The sequence below is a fragment of the Galeopterus variegatus genome, unplaced genomic scaffold (genome assembly GCF_000696425.1).
Source record: "Galeopterus variegatus unplaced genomic scaffold, G_variegatus-3.0.2 Scaffold3388, whole genome shotgun sequence".
Taxonomy (NCBI): Eukaryota; Metazoa; Chordata; class Mammalia; order Dermoptera; family Cynocephalidae; genus Galeopterus; species Galeopterus variegatus.
Window position 1 is genome coordinate 66,926 of NW_007729499.1, and position 14,693 is coordinate 81,618.

Genomic DNA, 14,693 nt, shown 5'->3' on the forward strand with positions numbered 1-14,693 from the left:
GCCTAGATATGTAACAAATTATATATTATTGTAATAGCTAATTCTTATTGCAGATTTAATACACACTGGGCCCTATTTTAAGTATCTGACTTGGATTATCTATTTAAACAATAGCCCTCTAAGGTTGGTAGCATTATTACCCTCACTTTACAGATGGTGAAAGAGGTTAGGAAAGTTATCAAGGTCACACAGCTAGTGAGTGGTGGAGCCAGGGTAGAAACTCAGATGGTCTGACTACAGAGTCGCTGATTCGTTCTGCCTAAATGAAAACAGTGCAAAGGAACAATCACACAGGTTTAGAAGTAGTACAGAGAAGGGCATAAATAACTTTGTTTAGAAGAGATTCAGGGAAGGTAATTCAAACATTAAATTTAAAAATTTTGATAAAGGTACTAGAATGTACATGAGAAGCCATCAAAAAGCACAGAGTGGTTTATAAGAATAGTGGTTTATAAGAATAGCAATAATATCTCCTCCCTAGAGGCAACCACTTTTAATATTTGTTTTAATTTATTTGTTGAATATTTCCATGAGTGAGATTTAGACATTATCTGTTGACTTCCTGGTTTAAGAATGAGGACTTAACTCATTTAGGTACTGTCCCCAACTCTTCTCGAACCTCTTCCTTCATATTTTTGATAATTTTATTGTTATTTTTAGTTTATTGTGCTAGAAATATTTTTTGAACTCCTTACATGTATTTGACACTGTCCTAAGTCCTAGGGATGATGCATCAGTAATCAAAAAAAGATGATGTTTCTGCCATCACGGAGCTCTTGTTGTTGTGAAGGGGGGTAATAAATGAACAAGTTGGTGAACAATAAAGAAATAATAAGTAATAAATATTAAGTAGATGTTAGATTATGAGAAGTGTAAGAAAAGAAATAAAGAAGGCTAAGGGAGTGTGGGTGCTGTGGCTGGCAGGTGGTGATGGTAGGGAATTTCTACTTTAGATGGGGTAGTCAGGGAATGTCTCTAAAACAAGGTGCCATTTGACCAGAGACCAGAAGGAAGCTGGCAACAGAAGTGCGGATATCTGAGGGCTGGACATCCCAGATATCAGGAATAGCAAGTTCAAAGACTCTGAGGCTGGAATGTCCTCTGTGCCTTTGAGCACCCTGGACGGCTAAACCAGAGTGAGGAAGAGAGTGATTGGGAGATGAAATCAGAAGGATACTGAGGACCAGTAATATGGAGCCTTGAGGCCGTGGGAAGACTGACTTTTACTCTGTGAAAACTAGTAAGACTAGTTTTTAGAATGGGAAGAGTTTTGAAATGACATGATCTTACCTATATTTTAAAAGGCTCATTCTCACTGCTGTGTTGAAAATACATTTTAGGATGGACCATGGGCAGGAGCAGGGAGAGCAGGTGAGAAATAATATAGCTTAGATCAGGGTTGTATGGTGAGGTTGGAAGTGCTGGTTTCCTGTATATTTTTATTTTTTATTATTATTTTTTTTTCCTTTTTTGTCTTTTTTACTGACTGGTAGCGGGATCGCAACCCTCGGTGTTGCGTCCGCACCGCGCTCAACCAGCGAGCAGGAACCGGTCTCCACATGGGATCTGAACCCTTGGCGGGAGCACCACCACACTCCCAAGCGGCGCACTCTCCAGTGCGCCACCGGGCCGGCCCATCCTGTATATTTTTAAACATTAGAGCCTACAAGATTTGCTGATGAGTCAGATGTGGGATGTGAGAGAAAAAGAAAAATCAAAGACTGCCCAGAGTTTTTGGCCTCAGCAACAAGAGGATAGAATTGAATTTACTGAGTCAGAGAAGACTTTGGGGAGAATGGGTGGCTGGGTAGAGAAATCAGAAGTTCAGTTTTGCATATGTTAAACCTGAAATGTTCAGTAGACATCCAAGTGGCAATGTTGAATAGGCACTTGGGACAGAAGTCTGGGAGTTCCTCCAGCTGGGCCTACACATTTGGGAGTTGTCAGTGTGTAGATGGTATTTCAAGTCATGAGACTGGATAAGATCACTTACGGTTGTAGCTAATGGAGGAAAGTCTGATAACAGCACTAGGGTGCTCCTAGCCCTTCTACTGGTTATATTTGTAACCTTAAATATCACCTGTAAATCGCTAGTTCTGGTATAGGAGGTACTCAGTTTCCCTGGGCTTGGGTTTCAGGACACGCCTCTGTGTAACAAGCCATTCCCCAAGGTCTCAGGCCCCCTCCTCTGGGCTCTCCCCTAGAGGAAAGTTACTGTTGCCAGTTAGACCTACTTTTAGCACCAACACTGGGAAAATGAGACCACAAGGGGCTGCCTTATGCAAATCCAGTGGCTGGGCATGCTCAGTAGAGAGGGGTTATATAACCCTGGTGGTTGAATGACCTTCCACTAGAGGTTCTAGAGAGCACAGAATATTCTTGAATATGCCTGGTCTGACCAATGAACATGCTCCAGGAAGAGACCAACTGAGCATGTGCAAAACTAAATGTTACATAACTGGGAACCACCCCCTTCATTGAATATTCATTAGATAGAGAAACTATAAAAGCCGAATCCCAGGAGAAGGTAAGGTGGTTGCTCACTTTCTTGGAGGCAGCCACACTTTCTGGCTGAGGCGTGTCTACTTTACTTTATACTGAACTTACTTTCAGCAAGTGGCTGCTCACTTGAGCCAGCCTCACTCTGTAATGAACTTTGAGTCTTTCTTTCTTTTGTGTTGAACTTGGAGTAGGCCCTGCTCAGTCTCTGGAGCTGTGTCGCACTCTCTCTGTGGAACTTGTATGTCTCATTTGTTCCATTCAACTTTTTCTCACTTTCCACTGTGACTCTGCCCTTGAATTCTTTCCTGTGGCAGAGTCAAGAACCTGGAAAGAGGACAGGGTGGGTTGAGGACAACCATCAGTCCTCCCAGACCCTATCTCTGACATCAGTTCTAGTTCTATCACCTTCAAACTGTGTCTTTTGACTCCCCAGATGAGAACACTAGAGCTCCACTTTCTCTCTACCTCCTAACTTGGGCTAACCATACCTTTGCTTGTTCATTGTCAAGGTTGATAGCATCTATATTCCTCTCTGTAACCATCTCAGTTGGGTATCCATGGTAACAGAATAGTAAACAGCATTTATATTATAATTTATAAGTTTTGGACACTGCTAAGCCAGGTAGTGTCAGGAGTACATTTTCTTCTTTACCAGTTCAAAATGGATCATTAAATAGTTATTGACCCTCTGCTGTATCTTGAGCAATGTTTTCGGTGTCAGCACTATACAAAATGAATCGCCTGCCCACATCCCATTTACTTTCTTATATGGAACCTCACACTTGAGGGAGAGTGTTTCTAGAGTTAATATTAAAAGTATTTTTTTTTTTACCTTTTAAATCTCTCTTATAATCCTGCTTGTCTGATACTAGTTTCACTATACCAGCTTCCTTTTGGTTAGTGTTTGCATGGTATGTATTTTTCTAAAATGGATTATCTTCTCATAACTTTTCAGTTGCTTGAAATCATGCTTCATTTTCTTTTTCCTTAATTTCACTTTCTTGTACTTTTTTTTGTTAATTTTTAAACTTCTGTTGGAGTTTCTATTTGCTTTTTAAATTATTATGAAAAGGAACACAAAATATAGTTATTGTTTCATAAATATTTTCTAGCTTCTTATTATGCCCATTGTGATGAATATTTTTTGTTTTTCTGAAGACATCTTTCTTGGAACCATTGAGTTTCTTTTTTTTTTTTTTGACCAGTAAGGGGATTGCAACCCTCTGCATGGTGTTGTCCACACCATGCTCAGCCAGTGAGTGCACCGGCCATCCCTATATAGGATCCGAACCCGCGGCCTCAGCGCTCCCAGCGCCGCACTCTCCTGAGTGAGCCACGGGGCTGGCCCGAGTTTCTGTTCTAATTCATACTAACTTTACAGTAAGCCAGCTGCACAGCTGTCAACCTGTCTTCTATATAATTTCTGCCTCTTTTTTGGTTTTCATTCTGTTGGAATATATTCCAGGTAAATTTTTCAGACAAAAGATATGGAAAATAAGCTTTGGAATCTGTGCATATTGGAGTCTTTATTCTCATCCTTAATTGATGATTTGAGTTGATATTATATTCTAGGTTCTCATATGAAAATCTGAATAGTGTTTTAAAGAGTAACAAAGAGTTCAATCAGCAAATAAAAGAAAAGCATTCAGGCAGAGGAAGTATGCAAAAGTACTGAGGCATGAAGTAACAGGGTATGTACTGAGAACCACAAGCAATTCCATATTATAGGAACATAAAGGGCAAGAATTAGGGTGAAGGGAGAAATAGTGGGAAATAAATCTTAAGAAAAAGGTAGAAGTTACACTCTGAGGAGTATTGGCTACCATGCCAAGGAGATAGAATATAATATTGAAATGAAAAAGAACTCTATATTAGTCTTAATCTGGGAAATACCATGGTCAAAGATTTTATATAGAAAAGTTGATTGCTTACAGCAGTAGTGTGGGGGTGGCCATGAGATTGGAAGAAACAGGACCAGCACAAAAGAAGTATTTCATTATGGCAGGTGTAGAAAACTGTAGAGAAGTGACCAGAGAGAGATCATAAAGGCTATTAAGGGACACTAAGGAATTTGTACTTTATTCTGGAGCAATGGTAAAATACTCAAGATTTTGAATAGAGGGACAGATTAGTGCTTTAGAAAAATCACCCTGGATACAGTGCAGATGAATGAATAAATGTTGAGCAGAAAGACTGGAAGTAGGAAAATCAATCACGGTATTGATTGTTTGTAGTTATCGTAGAACCTGAGAAGAGAGTTGACAGTGATGTGAACCAAGGCGCTGACATGGTGGCTGGAGAGAAGTAAATGGATTTGAGTGACATAAGGAAAACTTATTGACAGCCAAGTAATTGTTGACAAGATGTGGGGATCGAGAGAAGAAAGGCAGTGGATGGATGGATGATGATGACATTCACTTAGGAGAAGACATTTTTGGGGAAAGACGTCATATCCTGATGAAGCAGATCAGTCACCTGTGGATCTCTTTTTCTCCTTAAATATCTGTATGGTGAAGCCAAGAAAAGAACTTACTTCTTCCACCTCCAGCGCTAGACAGTGTTCTCCCCATCTCACCGTCCTCTCCTGGACACACCCTCTGTTTTGGCTCCTCAGCTCCAGAGCAATAGTCTTCTCTCCATTTCCTCCAAGCACAGGGCCTTTGCACTTGCTCTGCCTTGAACCTGGAGCTATTTTCCCTCCTCTCTGGCCATGTGACACCCACTCATCCTTTAGAACCGAGTGCCAAGCTGCTTTTTCAGGGAAGCCTGCCTGCTTCTGTCCAGCTTCAGGGACTCTGTGTCACCATGTTTCTTCCTTTCACATGACTCAGCTCCCTTACCAGTGAGGACATTTTTAGTCTATGTGTTTTTCATTTTTTTGTGTGAATAACTGTTTCCTCCGCTGGAGTATAGTCTCCAGGAAGGGAAGAGCTATGTCTGTTTTACTTATTACTGTTTCCGAGGAGCCTAGAACAAATGTTTGCTAAAGGAATGAACAAGAATGTCCTGCAGCTTAGCTGTGGCTTTGGCTACAGAGGCTCTTTGCCCCAAGAGTGAAATGACTCTTCGACAACACTCAGCAGCTGTTTGAGAAGTTGTGACAGCAGTTTATCACAGGCCATGCCAGGGCCACTACAACAACAGCAAAAAAAAACTGTGATTTTTTTTTTTTTTTGGCCTCTAGGATGTACCGCTTCAAGTTGTGAGCTGGGGAAGCCACACCTACTGCCCAGTCACTTGGGGGCAGCAACTAGCAGGGAGCTTGCAGTTTTCCCTAGGACACAAGCGGGGCATACACAACGGAGGGGCCCCCCTTCTGGACAGTTTGCCATCTTGTAGACCAGCAGCTCCTTGAGTGCAGAGTGGGTCCTGTCTGTGGTTCCCCCCGGACTCAGCTGAGTGCTGAACACCTAAGATGAGCTCAAAACATATGTGTTGGGCCGGCCTATGACTCACTTGGGAGAGTGCAGTGCTGATAACACCAAGGCCAAAGGATTGGATCCCTATATAGGATACAGGGGTGGCCAGTTGGCTCAGTTGGGAGAGTGTGGTGCTGACAACACCAAATCAAGGGTTAAGATCCCCTTACTGGTCATCTTTTGAAAACAAACAAACAAACAAACAAACAAACAAACAAACAAACAAACATGTGGGTTAAATAAGCAAATGAATACTTGAAGATGGTGCTGCTGATCTGCTATCTATCTATGTATCTAATCTGTCTATCTCTGGTACAAATTGTTCCAGAAACTTCAGAAGCAAGCAATAGGACATTTCCTTTTATAATGTGCCCAGCCCCTAACCCGTCATTGCTGGCTGGACATCTAGTCTCAGTTATCTGGGGGACTCTCTCTCTCCCTTGAGGTTGATCAAGAACCCCAGAGTTTATGGGATTTAGGAAGACTGAGGATGGGCCTTGGGTCTCCAGTCAGCTGTGTTTCTGTTCCCAGAGCTTCAGCACTAGAGGCTACTCAAGCAGGGGGCTGTGCTGGGACACCTCGGCCTCAGCTCAGTGCAGCATCTTTTCCTTTGTCTTCCATGCTGTTTACTTAGCATTCAGTCCTACGCAGGTGCCCATGCAGCAATTCCCTCTTCCTTCTGCCTCAGGCAAGCAGCTTTCTGCCTTCTCCTGACCCAGACCCAAATCCAAATTCCCATCTCCTCCTAGTCACCAGGGCGCAGGGTTGGTCTATATCCCACTCTTCCTTTTCAGACACAAAAGCCTCCACCCTTTCCTTCTCAGAGACAGTGCTGTCAACCCACAGAACTGATGGTTACAGGCTGATAAAGTCCCCTGGAATGAGCGAGCTAAATTCAAGAATGTAAAGACCAGGCTGCTCTTAAAGGAAAAGGAAGAAAATCCTCCTCCTCCTCTCTTCCTCATTTCCTCTGAACGCTAGTATGTAAGAAAGGAATCAAATAAGTTCTCAATTACTCATTTTGTTAGATATGTAAATAAATATATTTTAGATGTAAATGAGATCATATGAGGTACTGTGTTTTATCAAATCTAAGTTGCATTAATTGTAAAGCATGCCATCATTTTATGTTCTACTAAGAAGAAAAAGATACTACCTGTTATGAGTAATGCTGTTTGTTGATTGCATGATGCATCCCAATTTCAGAAGTGTTGATACATGAAAAAAAATGATCTTTAGAATCAACAAAATATAATATTACATTATTCTACTCCTACCCTTTTTTAGTTAATAATTTGCCTTGGAGATCTTTCTGTGTTGATATATAAGGATCTGTCTCAGTGTAAAAATCATCCTACAGTATTCCAAGAGGATAAAATAATTTATTTAATCATTCATATACTGATGGATCTTATTTTTGCATTTGAAGACAATGTTTTAATGGAAGCTTTTATATATTTTTGTGCGTTTTATGAATATTTCCAGTGACCAGAGATAGAATTACTAGATCATAGTAAGTTTTGACAGTTCTTGTCAATTTGCCCTGTAAAAAAAGATACCTATTTACAACAGTGTCTGAGAGTGTCCATTTTCTCATGCCCTTGTGAAAATGGATAATAGCAATATTTTCCATTTTTCTAATCTAATTGGCAAAAATAGTAGTTGTTATAATTTGCACTTCTCTGATTGCCAGTGAAGTTAAGCGTATTTTCAAATGTTTACTGGCCATTTTTATTTCTTCTCTGGTGTTTTGACTATTCATGCCCTTTGCCCATTTTACCATTGAGTGATACAACTTTTTATTGACTTATAGATACTTTCTATATATTAAGACTAATAGTCTATATGTACAAGTATTTAACATAGATTTTCTCCTTGTTTATTTTCTCTAACTTTTCCCATGGTTTTGTTGTGATTGTTGCTGATATGTAACTTTTTATTTAACCATATCTTTTATTTTACTTCCTTATAGCTTCTGGGTTTTGTGTTGCTTAAAATGTCTTTCAAACTGCAAGACTGTAAAATTAGTTTTCCAGAATGTTCTTGTGTGTGATATGTGTATGTATGTCTGTGTGTGCCTGTGTGTGTGAATATATATTTTCAACCTTTTGTCTATTAAGAATTTATTTTTGTATATGTCATCAAGTGGGAATCTAACTTTTTTTTCCCATATCATTAGCAAATTATCTCAGTGCTATTTGTTGAATGGTTTATCTTTTCCTCCTGAATTGAAAGTAATGTTTATTATAGACTAAATTCCTATGTTTGCTGTTTCTGGATTTTCTAATTTGCTTCATTTGAACTATTTTTCATAATCCTTGCATTAATAACACAGTATTTAATTACTGTGACTTTATATTTTGTTTTCATATCTATTGGGGAAAGTCCTAGAAAAAAATAGATCAAAATATATATTAATTTTCCAAGTTTTATCTATTGAGTGTCTTCTATGTGCCAGGCTCTGTTGTAAGTACTTGAGTGTATGTGATAATTTCATTGAACTTTTAAAAAACTTTAAAAGTTTTTTAATTGATTCTTTTTCTCAAGTGTTTTGGCTTTTTTTTCCAAGCATTTTCTCTTCTAGGTAAACTTTAGAATAGTTTGTTAAGCTTCCCCTGAAATTTGAGATTACATTCATTTATAAGCAAATGTATCATATTAATTTACAGAATAAAGTTATTGAGCAAATTAGGGAAATAAACATATTTATTACTTTGAATCTTCCCATTCAGAAAGTTACCTTACCTCGATGTGTTCCCTTTTTTAAGGGATAATAGTTTTAACTGCTTCATAAGATTTTTGAGAAAATTAAAGAAATCATCTATGTGAAATTCTTAGGCAATTCCTGGCACATTAAAAGAACATAATAAATGTTAGTTACTGTTATTATCATTATTTTTATCGTTATTATCTGTCTTTTTTTAGTTCTTCTTTATGACTTTACAGTACAGCTTTATAGCTTTATTCCTAATATTCAGTAGTTTTGGTTACTATTTTATTTCCGCTGTATGTTCTAGTTGTTTATTGCTAACATGCAGAAAAATCAAACTTAAGTACATTTTCAATGCTGTATTGTTCATGCTAATGTTCTCTGTGACTGGTTTGGATACATTGGAGAATTGACCGTATTGAACATAAAAGTAATTATTACCATCTAAATCTTTAAATACTGGCTTATACAAAACACACATTTGACCATCTGCATTACTGCATATGACCGTCTACTTTGTACATAGCCATTTTATACAGAAGTTAGGAGGCAAGTTTGTTTTGAGACACCTGGGAGAAATCAGGGTACCCAAGAAAAGGACATATCATGGTAGATTCCAACCATTCCCATGATGTTTAAGAAAGGAAGTGGCTAAGGGTCACATAACCTACTAGAATTTTTAGATATCATACCTTAAGCAAGAGATGTCAATGGGTAGAATTCCAGGTAGAACATAGCTGCTGAGACTGCTATGAGTCTAAGAATATTACCTCTCGCTTGAGCAGACTACTCAGGGGATTTAACAGTTCATTGGGTAACTGAGTTACATCATTAATACTCAAATGAAGAATACAATGGCCTTTATTTTTTTAGATTAAAAAAAGCTCCCCAAACAAACGTCTCCCATGGAGATCTTTTTGGGGTGTTGGGAAACTATGCCCAGGTCTAGGAAGCAGTCACACAACTATAAAGTTCATTTATATTTTTGCATTCTTTCAAATGTCAATGGAGCTCACATGGTTTATGCTCAGACAGTTTAAAAGTGAATATTGCTGTTCTGAACACTGTTCAACCTTTTCTTTTCTCTATTCATTCTTACTAGGATGGCAATCGTTTAAGTGTTACTGGCCCGATTCCACTATGTCAAATGTATGCAGCAGAGAAAGGGGATACACCAGCAGCTGGGGTGGCTGGGCGGAAGGAAGGAGACTAAAACATATTAATCCCATTTCAAGCAACAGGCACTGTGCTAAATGCTTTCAGATACAATACCACACTTAATCCTCATAACAATCTTGCAAGGGAGAACATTGGTATGATTATTTTCACACGTAAAGAAACTGAGGCTCAGAGAAAGTAAGATTTGAACCTGGGTCTGTTTAACTCCAAAGCCCATGGACCAGAAGTGCCAGCTTATTCTGGGTTCCAGCTAGAACTACCAGAGATCATGAGTCAAGAATTACATAATGTTGAGGCCAAAGATGAGTCTAAATGAGTTGGACCTATTCACTTAGTGGAGAACTTTATCAGCAAAATATTTGGTCAAGATCTCCCCTGATGGGCAAGTCAAAATTCTTTTCAACAGAATGAGGTCCTTATAATCATCATAGGAATGCTGCTCTCTTGTTCTTTCAGCTCAAAAATCTACTTCCTAAAACCAGATCACTGACTTGCAGGATTTTCCACCTACAAATTTTGCTTAGTGAGTTAAGGTCAGATGAACAAGGCTGAGGAAGCTGTAGGCAGACAGAATTAGCGATAATTCTTTCCCACAATACCGCACTCCATTCTTCTAACATACCTCAAGTGCATGCCCTCGGCCAAAACAGAGGCGAGAGGAAGATTAACAATGATGACAAAAATAGTCCCTGACTTGATAAAATAAATATCAGCTGGGTCAGGGAACAAGAATTGCCCATAACCAACCTGGGCATCTGATATGTTCTTCATTAGGACAGCGTTGCACCATCTTAAGTATTTCACCTCATGCTAACTCTGAAGTTAGACCTTATACCCCTGCCCTTGAACTTAGTCAATATTTACAAACTGTGGGGACAAAAAAGGTACAGATTAGCAGGGGGGTAAATGTAAGACATTCTGAAATAACTTTTTTGGTTTTCTGCAAGCTCATAATTCCCTATTTGTTGATCTTCCAGAACTGACCTTTGGAGACTAGGTTACCCAGACAGATGTTTTATGTGATATTGTGTGCCTTGTGGGGGTCTAGTGGGGGGTGGGGTAGTAAGTTTTCATTGAATAAAATGTAGCTTTGTCTTGGTCTGGGCTCCCTAATTTCCTCTCAAGATAAAGATGAGCTCATTTGAACCTATCCATCTCTAGATCAGTAAACACTCTGCAGGGGTCAAATTCCAGCCCCAGACCCTGGGCTCCTGCACTTCGGGAGCACATTGATTTTCCCTTTCCTGAGGCTTCAGGGTGAGAGGTCAGGGTAGGTGGGGGTGTGGGAGGCCCAGATTTCCTTTGCCTTCCAGCTCTGCCTCTGTGCACGCTCTGCCCAAGGTTCCGATTCCCAGAAGCATGAGCATTAAGTCTCACTCAACCTAGAGCACGTTTCAGCAGCGAGTGTGACTTCCTTACCGTCTTTCTCCATTCGCCCATTTTGCCCTCTACCCACACTTATAGCATGATTTTTGTGCCGTCTGTTTTGCAAGTTAATGTCTCTTCTGATCACTTACCCTGAACTCTGATTGTTCTGGATAAAGTTTCCCTGCCTCTTGCCCCACCCCGCTCCACTTCTCCCTTACCTGCAGTAGGAACTGCAAACCCGAGATCCCATGGACTAAAGAGAAACACAGCATGGTGGCCTGTGTGTATCTGACGTTCTCCCTCCACCTTTAACACACACCCTGCGCCCCACTTGGGGGCTTACACCTCCCCAGGACAGGGCGCACAGCTCACTCCTGTTTGAGTACCCCGCCTTCTTCCTTTCCTGGGTGCTCTATGAGGGTTGATTTGGGCTGTTAATTGAGAAAAGAAAAGCAGAAAGGAACAAGACACCGGTGGTGGCAACATCAGTGACTCTCCTCAAGGTTGACCTCCTTTTTTTCTTGTCTGACCTCCTTTTCCTAACACCGTTTATCGAGCACCTGCTACACCAGGCACTTCACACGGTGCATCTCACTGATTCCTCCGTTTGTGGGGTGGGTGCTGTTTTAGGAAAGAACAAACTATGGCTCAGAAAGACTGAGTAACTAAATGTCATGCACTCTGCCTGACTCAGGCCATGCCAGTCACAGCGCCGCGGTGCCCCGAGGCCGTCTTGTGGCCGGCGCGGATGCTCCCGGGAGCGAAGGGCGCGAGCTGCCCGGGCGGGCGCTTCTGACTCTTGCTGCGCCTCCTACGGACAAAAGCTGTGCTTGCTTGCTGGAAAAAATTCAAACACTACGGAAGCGTGCAAGGTAAATGCGAAAATCACCCCTCACTGCGTGCTTGCCTGCGTCCTTCCACTCCCCAGAGGCGGCGTTTGTTACGGTGGCGTGTCTTCTCATACGTCTGTGTGCACGTGGGTGTGCTTTGTAGATACAGGTAAAGATATATCAGCTTTTACAAACACGGAAGAGGAGTCATGTTATCTACAAATATTCCTATATTTGTGTCAAAAACTCTACAATATATCATGCATAACTTTCCAGTTCACTACCCAGCTAGAGCACAAGCTCACATCTTAGAGGATATGTAATAATCCATAGGCCAAGGAGTCTAAATACAAATCTTATAACTAACAGCATATTCCTATATTTGTGTCAAAAACTCTACAATATATCGTGCATAACTTTCCAGTTCACTACCCAGCTAGAGCACAAGCTCACATTTTAGAGGATATGTAATAATCCATAGGCCAAGGAGTCTAAATACAAATCTTATAACTAACAGCACAACTAAAGCTTTTCTTAAAAAAAATTATTATTTTCGTGGCACGCTGGTGACATAACAGGAAGGCCATTATTGTTGGGGTCAGTTCTACCCAAGTTAAGTTGACTTTAAAGAGGCAGAAAGTCACTCTTAATTTATTTTAACAGTTTACCTAGTGATGACAGTTTGTTTTTCCATGATTTTCCATTATTACATATAATCCTGCAATGACTATCACTGAACATGCCAATTGACTTTAAAGAGGCAGAAAGTCACTCTTAATTTATTTTAACAGTTTACCTAGTGATGACTGTTTTTCCATGATTTTCCATTATTACATATAATCCTGCAATGACTATCACTGAACATGCCACATGAAATTTAGACATTTTAATTGACATCCTCCCGGCTTCAAACCCTGGTTATCTGGGACTCTCTGTCACTCAGAGGCAAGCACTGCTTCTAGAAGGGATTCAAAGAGGAAGTGCAGAGAACAATGAAGCAGGTTTTGACTGCTGAATTTCTAAATAGGGTCTTAAAAGTCAATGTTGAGAAAATAGTCTTTCTTGAAGGTCACGATTTGCCAGAACCTGGCTTTTTTTTTTTTTTTTTTTTTTTTTTTTTTTTGTTATGGAAAGGAATGTTTTTACTTTCAAAAGTTTAAGCACCCGAAGAATCAAGGCCTAAAGCTTAACCCACAACAAAGAACAGACAAAGAACAGATGAGGAACAGCCTAGCTCATCCTCACTGTCTGGAAGAAGTTTGCCTGGGCTGGGGACAAATGGCCAAGAGAAGAGGTATGTCACCAGACCCTGTCCCTGCAAAGGGACCTTGCCCCTTGTGATCTGGGCTAAGCCTGGTGCTTGGGCAGAGGTGACAAAACAGCAGGGACGTTTAGGGTCTTGAAGAAGGAATATGTATGTATGTTCTCTCTGGCACCTAGAATACAGTAGCCACAGAGAAACATGCTGGTTGCAATAGGGTACAGATGGCTCCACAGTGTCCAGATCACTGCAGGGAATATGTATGACAGGACAGAAAGTGAGTCATTGGGGGTCTGTGGACACCTCAGTGGAATGAGGTGTGGACCTCTCAGGCCAGAAACCCAGTGACAATAGTGGTCACATTAGCAAACAAGAGCATGGAGCTCTGATGACAACTTGGAATCAGATGGCTTGTGACTCCCTGCTCAGGGACCAGAGAACACAGCATTATTAGATATCAGCCAATAACCAGAAGCCTCCCCCAACCAAGGCCACTAGACACACAGGAGCTTAGAAGCCCCCAAAGGGTAAGGAGCAGAAAGGGATGGAACTTCATCTGAAACAATGAAGCATGCCTGAAAGTGACTAGCTGATTGCTAGATGTGGAGTTGGTGAGACAAAAGAATGCACACTTTCTGAAATAATGGGTTTGTCCAAGTTCCTCTCCAAAACGGTGTTTCTAGCTCATACTCGCTGCCACCAAGACTGTTGGAGAGAACCTTCCATCCCATTCTCTGCCAAACTCTGGATGTTACAACTCCTGTAAAATTTTTTTGCCAACCTGAAAGGGGGGAAAAATGGTTTTAACTGGTATTGTTACCACTGTTTATTGCTGCAAGTTTTAGTCTTGAGTTTTACTGTGAGTTCACTTTCTCTTCTGGAGCCCAAATGGGAGGGAACAGAGAAGGGGTAGAGGAGAAGTGTGATGTACTGTGGTTGATTACACTTCATATATATTTAGAAAATTAAAATTTAAATAACTAAAATTAAAATGTGAAAATAAGAAGACATTTTATGTACTATTTCTACCCCAGAGTCCTGTTACCTATAATGTCACCTCTCATAAGTGTGATCAGATTGCCCGGGGTCCATGCTGCCTGATCAACACATCCTGAGAGCTGTATCTTTTTCCCTTTCCTCTTACAGTAGGTCTTAATTTTAAGATAATATTTCAAAAAATGAAAATGTTATAATTACTTATATGTAGAACAAATAGCTTAGCTTTAATTGGCATTATTTTCTGGATTTCTTTTCTCTTTTCTTCTTCTTTAATTATTGAGGGAAATCCTTAAAACCATACTAGATAAATCTAGCTTTTCCCAAAGGTTTAGAGTTTCAAAAAGACATATTAAAGTGAGATATGGCCTCTGACTTAGGAAACCTGGCAAACTAAAGTGGCTAAAAGAGCAAAGGCTACCTGGCGT